Raw genomic sequence first — 10,674 nt, forward strand, 5'->3', positions numbered from 1 at the left:
GTATTCCCATTCTTCTCAGAGTCAGCCACAGTTTGTTATGATCCACACAGTCAAACGTCTTAGCATAGTGAATGAAACACAGATAGACATTCCTCTGTTACTCCCTGCTTTCAGCTAAGATCCATCTAACATCAGCTACAATATCCCTAGTACCATGACCCCTTCTAAACCCATCCTGGACTTCTGGCAGTTCTCTGCTGATGTGTTGTTACAGTTTTTTTTATATAATCTTCAGTAGAATTTTGCTTGCATGTGAAATCAACGATATTGTTCTATAATTTCCACACTCTGTTGGGTCATCCTTCTTTGGGATGGGAACAAATATAGATCTCTTCCAGTCAGTTGGCCAGGTGGTTGTCTCCCTGCTTTCAGCGAAGACCAGATGAGTTGTGGGAGGATATCAAGGGTATCATTACAAGTACCATGACCCCTTCTAAACCCATCCTGGACTTCTGGCAGTTCTCTGCTGATGTGTTGTTACAGTTGTTTTTATATAATCTTCTGACATCCATTTTGGTCTTTTCTTCCTCTTCTGTCTTTGCAATGACCGTTTGCACTCTTCTTGGATGATACCCTTGATATCCTCCCACAACTCATCTGGCCTTCGCTCATTAGTGTTCAAAGCCTCAAACCTGTTCCTGAGATGGTTCTGAAATTCAGGTGGGATAGACTCAAAGTCATATTTTGGTTTCCCTGGACTAGGTTTAACTTTTCTCAGCATCAGCTTGAACTTTTATATGAGTAGTTGGTGGTCTGTTCCACAATCAGCTCCTGGCCTAGTTTTCACAGCTGATATTGAGTTTCTCCAGCGGTTCTTTCCACAGATGTAATCAGTCTGATTCCTATGCATACAATCAGGTGAAATCCATGTATGTAACCTGTGTTTATGTCTCTTAAAATACGTATTTGCAATGAATAAGTCATTGATTGTGCAAAATTCAACCATCCTCTCTCCAACTCCATTTCTGTCACTGAGTCTACGTTTTCCAACTACCGAATCTTCTTCTCTATTCCCAATTTTTGCATTGCAGTCACCCATTATTATCAATGCATCTTGATTGCATGTTTGATCGATCTCTGACTGTAAAAGTTGGTAAAAATCTTCCATCTCCTCTTCCTTGGCTCTGGCTGTTCGTGCATATATCTTAATGATAGTGGTATTCACTGGCCTTCCTTGTATGAGTATGGATATTATCCGGTCACTCACAATATTATACTTCAAGATGGATCTAGCAATGGCTTTCTTCACTACGAAAGCAACTCCATTTTTCCTCACCTTTTCATCTCCAGAGTAATATATCATAAGATCATCCGACTCAAAATGCCCCATGCCAGTCCATCTCATCTCCCCACAGCCTAGATTGTCAATATTTATGCGTTCCATTTGTTCCTTAACAATATCTAATTTTCCTACATTCATGGTTCTCACATTCCATGTCTCAATCATTAGTGTCTGCTTACAACTGTTCCTCTTCCTTTTTATTTCCATAAAAAAAAGAAAAAAAGCTGAAAGCTCAGCCTCAGTTGCCCTTTCTGTTATCTACATGTGTTCTGTTGTACATCGGGTTTTCAGAGGCCTGCATAAATGTTGGAGAGAATTGGAGAGGTGGGAACTCTCATACATTGTTGGTGGGACTGTAAAGTGATACAACCACTCTGGAAGACAGTTTGGTGTTTCTTCAAAAAGTTGAACATGGAAACTCTATATGATCCAGCTATTCTGCTACTAGGAATATACCCCAAGGAAATTAGAAGTGAGCCACAAAAGATTTGTGAACCAATGTTCATAGCAATGATATTATTCACCATTGCAAGAATGTGGAAATAGCCCAAATGTCCAACCATAACTGAATGGATTGCTAAATTTTGGTGCATTCACACATGGAATAATACTATGCAGTGATCACAAGTAATGATTATGAAAAATATTTTGTATATTGTGAGAGACTTGAGAGAACTCAGTCTCATAAGGACAAATACTGTATTAGACCACTAATTTGAAAATAGAAGGATAACTGGGGAAACACATATGCAAAACCAAAAGCGGAAGGAATGGGAGCAGAGGGTGAGGATGGGTAGGGATGAAATCACAGGTTAACACAAATCAGTGGATGAAGAGAGAGGGTAAAGGAAATGGGAAAGATTTGGCAGGGACCTGAAAAGACAGGGTAATGGTGGAAATAGTTCAGTGGCGATTAATTTTATAAAACACAGTGAATGAGAATGTTTGTATGAAACACCATGTGTATAAAGAATAGTGTGAAACACAATATATATGAACATTTTAAGCAAACAACATAACATTTTAAAAAAATGGGAAAAATTTACAGCCACAAAAGAACATGTTTACAGCTTGTAAATAAATGTGTTGTTGGGATGTAGACTGTCAATGCAGAAGAATACTAGCTCATGAACTACAAAGAGAAAAAACAAGAATGTCCTGGAGACAGTGAAACCAGGGTGCTCTTTAGAGGAGATGATAATGTAAAAGAAGCAGATGCAACATGGGAGAGGCCACATCTTACTTTTACCTGCTTCATGAAGGGAACCTGCTTCCATCAAAAATATCTAGAGTGTGAAACAAATACCTACATGGTCAGACATGCCACCCCACATGTTCCTGCACCTTTTCTGGCAATATTTGTTGAAAATGAATTTGCAGATTTTACTCCAGTTGTGGGGTTTATTAGTGAGATAAGTTTTGGAGTGAGGGAGGCAAAGAATATCACCTACCTAAATGCAATTCCAGGTTTAGCCCAGCAGTCTCAAGCCAGATAAAAATGTATAATTCCTCATTTAGTGGAAGTCCAGATTCAGTTCAACAGCACAAATTCAAGAAGCCTCTAGTTTCCTCAATCATCCAGTAAACTTTCTCTTAGGACAGTTAGTTAGAGGTCAACTTTTCTTCAATCATCCAGCAAACACTTTTAACTGTGGCCTTTATCTCAAAGCGGTTACAAGTCAGCTTCTTTCAATCATTCAACAAATAAAATCTTTAACTGTGGCCTTCATCTCAAAGCAGTTACAAGTCAGCTTTGTTTTTTTTTAAACATGCAGCAAAAACCCCCTTTACTGTGGCCTTTATCTCCAGGGTCCCTCTGGTTACACGTTGCCACAGTCTCTTCACAGAAGTACCACAGTCTCTTCACAGTCTTACCCCCACTGCTACCACCACCCCTTTTTTTTACAGTTTGGAAAGCACTCTTTTATAAGACCATACATATATCCACAGTTAGGTAACTGAAGACCATGCCCCCTGACTACCCACCAATGGGGGCTAATACAATGGCTAGAAAAGCTAATTTTTAAGGGTTCTGACACCCCAGTGGAAAAGCCTTGTCTCGTGTACTTTCAACATTTTGTTAGAAAGACCCAGTCCTTGGAAAAGGACATCATGCTTGGAAAGATGAAGAGTTAGTTGGTGAAAGAAAGGAAAATTCTTTTTAACAATGAACGTAATTATTATCAAAGATGATGAGGATGTCTCAGGATAGGATAAGGATCAGATCTGTTTTTCACAGGGTCTCTATGAGCCATGATCATTCAGGGTCTCCTAAAAACCACAGTGACAGATTGTCAATGTATTTCATCTTTATTGGTAGAGTTTTCAAAGCAAAACAAACAAACAAAACAGCTCTACCATCATCAAGTGAACTCTGACTCCTAGCAACCAAGAAGTGTAGAGTAGAACTGCCTCATGAGGTTCCAAAGACTGTGTATCTTCATAGGATCACACTATCTATCTTTGTCTTTAAAAATAGCTGGTGAGTTTGATCATTTTGGTTAGCAGCCCAACATTTAACCCACTTGTAAGAGCTCTGCATTATTTTCTGAGCCGCTAATTGAAAGGTAGTAGTCAGTCATTCAAATTCACCAGCTGCTTAAAGGGAGAAAAATAAGCATTCTTCTTCATGGGGCATGTCTGACCATGTACCTATTTGTTTAGCACTCTAGGTATTATTAATGGGGGAAGCTTCCCTTTTAAGAAGTAGAAGTCAGACTTGCCTACACTTGTGCTGCTTCTGCTCCATCTGCTGCATCTGCATCATCATCATCCCCTCTGAGGAGTAACCCGGTTGTACTGTCTCTAATTCTTGTAAAGAATTATGACCTTAGTAGTTAATGGAAGGTCACTATGAGTCAGAAGTGACTTGATGACAGTGGATTATTATCTCTTAAAAATAGGGTATACTCAAATACCACTATCAAATAGATCCTGTATCTGCACAGAGTGAGTTGAAATTGGCTCTTGGGTGTCATTTACTTCTTAGATATGTTTCTTTTCCTGTTCAATTTTACAGTACATATATACCTTTAATATTTTGTTGTACTGTATTCCTGGCTGGATGCAATGATCCTTACCTGAAGGCAGAGAATATAAAATATTTTTAGAGTCATAAAATCTTAGCATTTTCACATTATCTCTTATGAACTCTAAGAAAGTTGTTTGGGGCTAATTTTCTACAGTGGAATGTGCCCAGGAAGCTGTTTGTAACTTTTTTTTTTTTAATGTGCCATTCAGCTTTTTTATTGTTCTCTCTAAAGCCTCTTTGTGGATCATTTTGCTAGTTCTGTTTTCTGAGGAAGGAAAAGCATAGGGAAGCATGTGAGGTCAGATTCCTACTGAAGAGAGAGGGAGATCAGCAAACAGTGGGAAATTCTGTGAAAGTCCATCACTGTCCACACATGCAAGTGCCTCTGTGATTGGTCAAGATGAACCTGATTTCTTGACATTTTCTATTTGACGTTCAAGAGAAGTCTGTGGACTGCAATTATACTTAAAAACTATCATTTACATAGTTTCAGTCAGATTATGTTGTCACAGATAATTTATGAAAGCTGATGGATTATACTGAAAGATGATGAGGTTGGCTCAAGATAGGGTAGGGTTCAGAGCTATTGTTTATGTGATCGCTATGAGTCATAGTCACCTTGACAATAATAATAACAACATATCCTATATATTATAGGAAACTCTCATGGCTTAGTGGTAAGGAATTGTGCTGCCATTACATAGGGACCTTACGATGAAGGGAATTTATCTGAATAGAGAAGAAACTCAGAAAAAAAAATCAGAATGGTTGTACAACTCAAAGAATATCATAAATGTCACTGAGTCATACACTCAGTTGTTGTCATTAAGTGCCGTTGAGTCGTAGATGACTCATAGTGACCATATAAATGAAAGACTTGAACACTTGTATAATTCTCATCATTTCTCTAAGTTCACAGAGTTTCCAAAGGCAAGCTATTTTGGAAGTGGATGGTACCCCTTTTCCTAAGCCTGTTTTAATCTGGAAGTTCCACCAAAAACTGTCCACCATGCCTAATTATTATCACACTTGACACATCAGTGTCACAGTGTTTAATATCACAGGCACCACAAGTTACCTCTGTATAGCAGTGCTATATCACTTAGAAGAATGTTTGGCCAAAAACAATTAAAACCAGGCCTGAGGGCAGCAGATTAAAATCACCCACTTTTGGCTTGGTAGCATAACTTTCTATCCACTAGGCCAACAGAGCTCTCTCTATGACTCACAGCAATTCTATGAACAACAGATTTAACCCTTGCCCCATCCTACGCTATCCTCACAATCCAAAATATGCTCAAGCCCACTGTTAAAGTGACCATATCAATCCATCATGTTGAAGATCTTCTTTTCTTCCACTTCTTTTAGCATAATGTAATTTCCAAAGGACTGGGACCTTAACTGTTGTTAAGTGCTGTCACATAGTAGATGACTCATAAACCCTATGAACAAAAGACCTGAACACTTGTATAATTTTCATCGCTTCTCTAAATTTATAGAGTTTCTGGAGGCAAGCTATTTTGGAAGTGGATGCCACTCCTTCTTCTAAGCCTGTTTTAATCTGGGAGTTCCACCAAATACTGTCCACCATGGCATGGCTGAATTGTATTTTTGCTGTATATGTCTTTAACAAACACAAAATGTAAAATAGACGAAAAAAAAAAACAAACAAAAACAAATCCTGTCAACCACACAGAACATCATTGGACCTGCTAACTTTGGACACATCAAGATGAGGGATCAATCATTAGAGGAAGACATCTTGTTCAGTAATATGAAAAAACCCTCAAATTCAAGCTCAATGCTGACAATTTGGAACTGAATCATAGCTGACCCTCTACTGGGTTTCTGAAGCTGTAAATCACGCATAAGGAATGTGCCAAAAAGGATAAAGGAGACAATGAAAGAGATTGTCACATTGACTCCAATGGCAAATATAAATTGCTGATGATCACAAAGATGGCACAAAAATGTCAATATTCTATTTTGTTCTACTTAAGGTCACCATGAATTGCAGTCATCCTAGAGACTAAGGTACACCTAATCCAGGCCATGGTCTTCACAATCCTTGGAGAAGGGCAAGATGCTCAGAAGGGTGGAGGAACAGTGCAGAAGACTCCCCTAATGAGATGGATTGAAATAGTGACTGGGCAATGGTGGTTAGTGCGTCAGAATAGTGGCACTGGCTCAGGACAGGGCAGGGTTCAGAACTGCAGTACACAGGGTTGCTATAGGTCACAGGCAACTTGAGGGCACATAACAACAACAACAACAATGGCAAAAAGCATATTATTACCACCAAAGAATTTCTCCAAATATATACATGATCAGATTTGTTAAAATACTTAGTTTTTCTGACAAGAACAAACATCAAAAGCCGATGCCTTGGGAGCTCTGGTGGCCCTGTAGCAAGAAGCCACACTGCAATCCTGAAGGGGCACAGTTTGAATTCACCAGGTGCTCTATTAGAGAAGGAGGGGACATCTCCTCCTGTATTAGTCTGATCCAATTTGATGGTACACAGCAAGGAAAAAAAAGCAGATGCCTTAGTGTGTCTACTTATACTAAAATCTTAGAGAAGATTGAATCAATGTTTCCAGAGGTATGCGATATATTCACATTAAATATATGACCACGATGTTGTTGTTATGTACCGTCGAGTCGTTTGCGACTCATAGCAACCCTATGTACAACAGCCCTAAACCGTGCTCTATCCTGTGCCAATCTCGTTGCCTCTGACACACCCATCCCGATTACCCCAATCACTGAATCAATCCACCTCATAGAGGGTCTTCCCCTCCTGTGCTGTCCCTCTACTCTACCCAGCATGATGTCCCTCTCCAAAGACCTGTCTCTCCTTGCAACATGTCCAAAGTATGTCAGAGGAAGCCCCAGATAGGTAGATATTTATAAGTAAACTAGAGAAACATGTAAAGAATATGTAATATTTTATGTGGTGATATTATTAATAGCGAACTCTGGAAGCATAGAATGTAGGGGGTTTCACTACTGGTAGTCTCTGGAGATTCAAATCTGCTATTGATCCTGAGGGAAATATATGGACCATCTCCTCCCGTACAATGTACAGCATCAGATATATCAGTGGAGGTTCAGCTATGAGTCTATTCCCATTTCACAGCATTGCATTTGAGTTGATAGCACTAATAATATAATGATAAGAAAAGAAGGAACATTCTTAAAATGAATTGGCATAGTGACTGCAACAATGCACATAAGCCCTGAAGAGACTGTAAGGAAGACACAGGATCCAGAAGAATTTCATTCTGTTGTGCCTAGGGATACTGAGAGTTGACTCAATGACACCTAGTGACAACAACAATAACATCAGTGTTTTTCAATAAGGACTTTGGTAATTGATTCTATTGCTACCAATGAATGTACCTGTAATTCTTCATTATTTTAAGCAGTGAATATAACAGATCGGAAATGTAGATCCAATGATAAGGGTAGAATATCACTGTAACCCTGGACTCCAGCTTTTCATTTACATCATGAAATTTTCTGTGCTGAACCAATGCTAACTCATAAGCTCTTAGCGCACCGTAAGCAAACCACTGATCTGAGTCCCACGAACTGTGCCAGTCTTCCATGGGCCCAACAGGAATTCACCCATGGTAAATGGAACAGTGAATATCATGAGGTCGTAATCTAACAAGGTTCCTGTAATACAAAGTGACATTTGAGGATAGGTCTCTTTTCTTAATCACCTCTAAAAACCCCCACAAACAAACCTGTCTTTGTTTTTTTTTTTTTTACACAATAGACTTTTAAGCTTCCTCTAAAACCACAATTCCTTTCCCCTTAAAGAAGAAATCTTGCTTGTACTTTGAATTACTCTGTCATTGGAGTCAGTAAAATACATGTTTAATGCAATTTCCTTCTGGAGCAAGCCTGAAAAAGAGCACAGGACTATCAGTTGGAGAGATGATTGCTATCAGAGAACTATGGGTGATTACACAAGTCCACAGGCCTGCTGATGAATTATTACACAGCCTGCAAATGGCACAGCTAAAGGAAAGGTATGGCTTCCTCCTTGGTGTTCCATTTCAGGGGCGACGGATTTGCCAGGCCATTTTCACTAATGGCCTTCAGAAAGATGATTCTTGAACATGGCATGTTGAAAGCAAATTTGATCCAAACATGCTGTGGGTCTCAGAATGTCAAGCCCTTCGGAAATGCAAGGCACTCAAGACAGCCCTGCATGATCAAAATTGACACCAACATCAATTAATGCCAACAACTACAATTAGAAAATCACAGATGAGTAGGGACATGAGAGACTCTAATTTTCCTTTGCCTGGGATTCCTGTACTTGGTGACACCTGTCATGTTTCATTGATATGAATAATTTTGGAGGCTAGTCACCATCTTCTTGAAAATTGCATTTCTGGTCTGAGCTCCCCAGGCACAGTGTCAATTTATCTTCATTTGGAATGGGTCCCCAGACAGACACTGAGGGCTCCCAGAGGTGGAGCTTCTGCATGTGAAGAAGGGTGCAAAGCAATGACTATCCACAGTTATGCAGTTTAATACAGACTTGCTGGAAAAATAGGATTAGTCGGCACATAGGGAAATGAATGTCACAGGCACTGAGGAAAATATGGTGGTAATGCTTCAAAATATCTCCCTATCATTGCCCAATAAATTAGCATCCAGGGAAGCAATCTGACACTCTGCAACGATAATTTAAGAGATTTAAAATAATTTAATATTATTTCATACCCATACTAAAACTGCTCTATGGAAATACTTGGTCAAAGCAGAATGATAGTATCTTAAAATCTACATTTTAATTTTCACAAGTGTCTATCCTGTTCAGGTTTGCTAATGTGTTATTATCTAGGGAACATGCAATTGAGAATTAGAATTAAGATAGGTCAAAATAGAGAAAGCACATTTGTAAACACGTATGCACGTGTATATATGCACACACACATCCCGGGAGAATTTACATAATATACCATAGATAAAAAGTTAAATGGGAAAGTCTTTAGATTTTCTAGCAGTTAAGAAAGCACTAACAGTATTCAATCTATTTTTTTTTTTAAAGAATTAACTTGCTGAAGATTGTTGTTGTTGTAAGGTGCTATCTAGTTTCATTCAGCTCAAAGCAGGTCTCTAAACAACAGAATTAAGATATATGTTTTTCGTAGCACCATTCTCTTTAATATATCTGGAAATCCTAGAAATTGACCCAAATGCAAATGTATGTTTGCTGTTAATGGACAGCTTCACATATGAATATTTGAGAATGACGGGCTAGGTTATAAAATACTAGTTTGTATTATTTTCTTCATTGCCATTGCAGGTCTTTTGGAAGGTCATATTTTCATGACCCGAGGTTTAACCTAGAATATTCAACAAATGTTGTACTGCCAGGATGCATATTAAGAGCATAGCTGTACACTGGATTGGTATTTTTTTTCTTTACCTAATAGAATTGAGGTTAACACAATGAAATCTTGATGGATGATCCTAAGTAGTTAATCAAATTTCATCTTTCTATTAATCGAATTTTATTGTCATAGATGTGGTCTCAGCAGTTTATCTTTAGCAGTAATCAGATTTCATTTTTAATCCAAATAAGTTCAGTTGGGCTTTAACATCTACACTTTTTCTTGTCTCTGCTAACACTGGTGTAGAGAAGTTTATGATTTAACAAAGGACATTCTTCAAAGTCTCTCGTATGTTGGCATTTGCCTGCTTTCATCTCTTTATCTGTCATGTAGGAAGCTCAGATGACTTGTTGTTGTTATGTGCCACTGAGTCGCGCGACCCTATATACAACAGCCCTAAACTCTGCTTTGTCCTGTGCCAATCGCACTTCTCCAATACACCCATCCCAATAACCCCAGTCACTGAATCAACCCACCTCATAGACGGCCTTCCCTTCCTGCGCTGTCCCTCCACCCTACCAAGCATGATGTCCCTCTCCAAGGACCGGTCCCTCCTTACAACATGTTCAAAGTATGTTAGATGGAGCCTCAGAATCCTTGCCTCCAAGGAGCTGCCTGGTTTAACCCTTTCCAGGATGAATCTGTTTGTTTTCCTAGCAGTCCATGGTACCCTCAATACTCTTCTCCAGCACCACAGCTCAAAGGCATCAATTCTCCTTCTACCCTCCTTAGTCATTGTCCAACTCTCTGATGCATAACAAGTGATAGCAAAGACCATGGCCTGTATCAGATACACCTTAGTCTCCAGAGAGACACCATTGCTCTTCAGTACTTTGGAGAAGTCCCTAAGCAGGCTTTCCCCTGGCAATGCACCTTTTAATTTCCTGGCTACTGGTGCCAAGAGTGTTGACTGTTGAGCCAAGCAAACTAAAGCTGTGAACAAT

This window comes from Elephantulus edwardii, unplaced genomic scaffold, assembly GCF_000299155.1.
Source record: "Elephantulus edwardii isolate Elephantulus edwardi_28Jun2011 unplaced genomic scaffold, EleEdw1.0 scaffold00010, whole genome shotgun sequence".
NCBI lineage: Eukaryota > Metazoa > Chordata > Mammalia > Macroscelidea > Macroscelididae > Elephantulus > Elephantulus edwardii.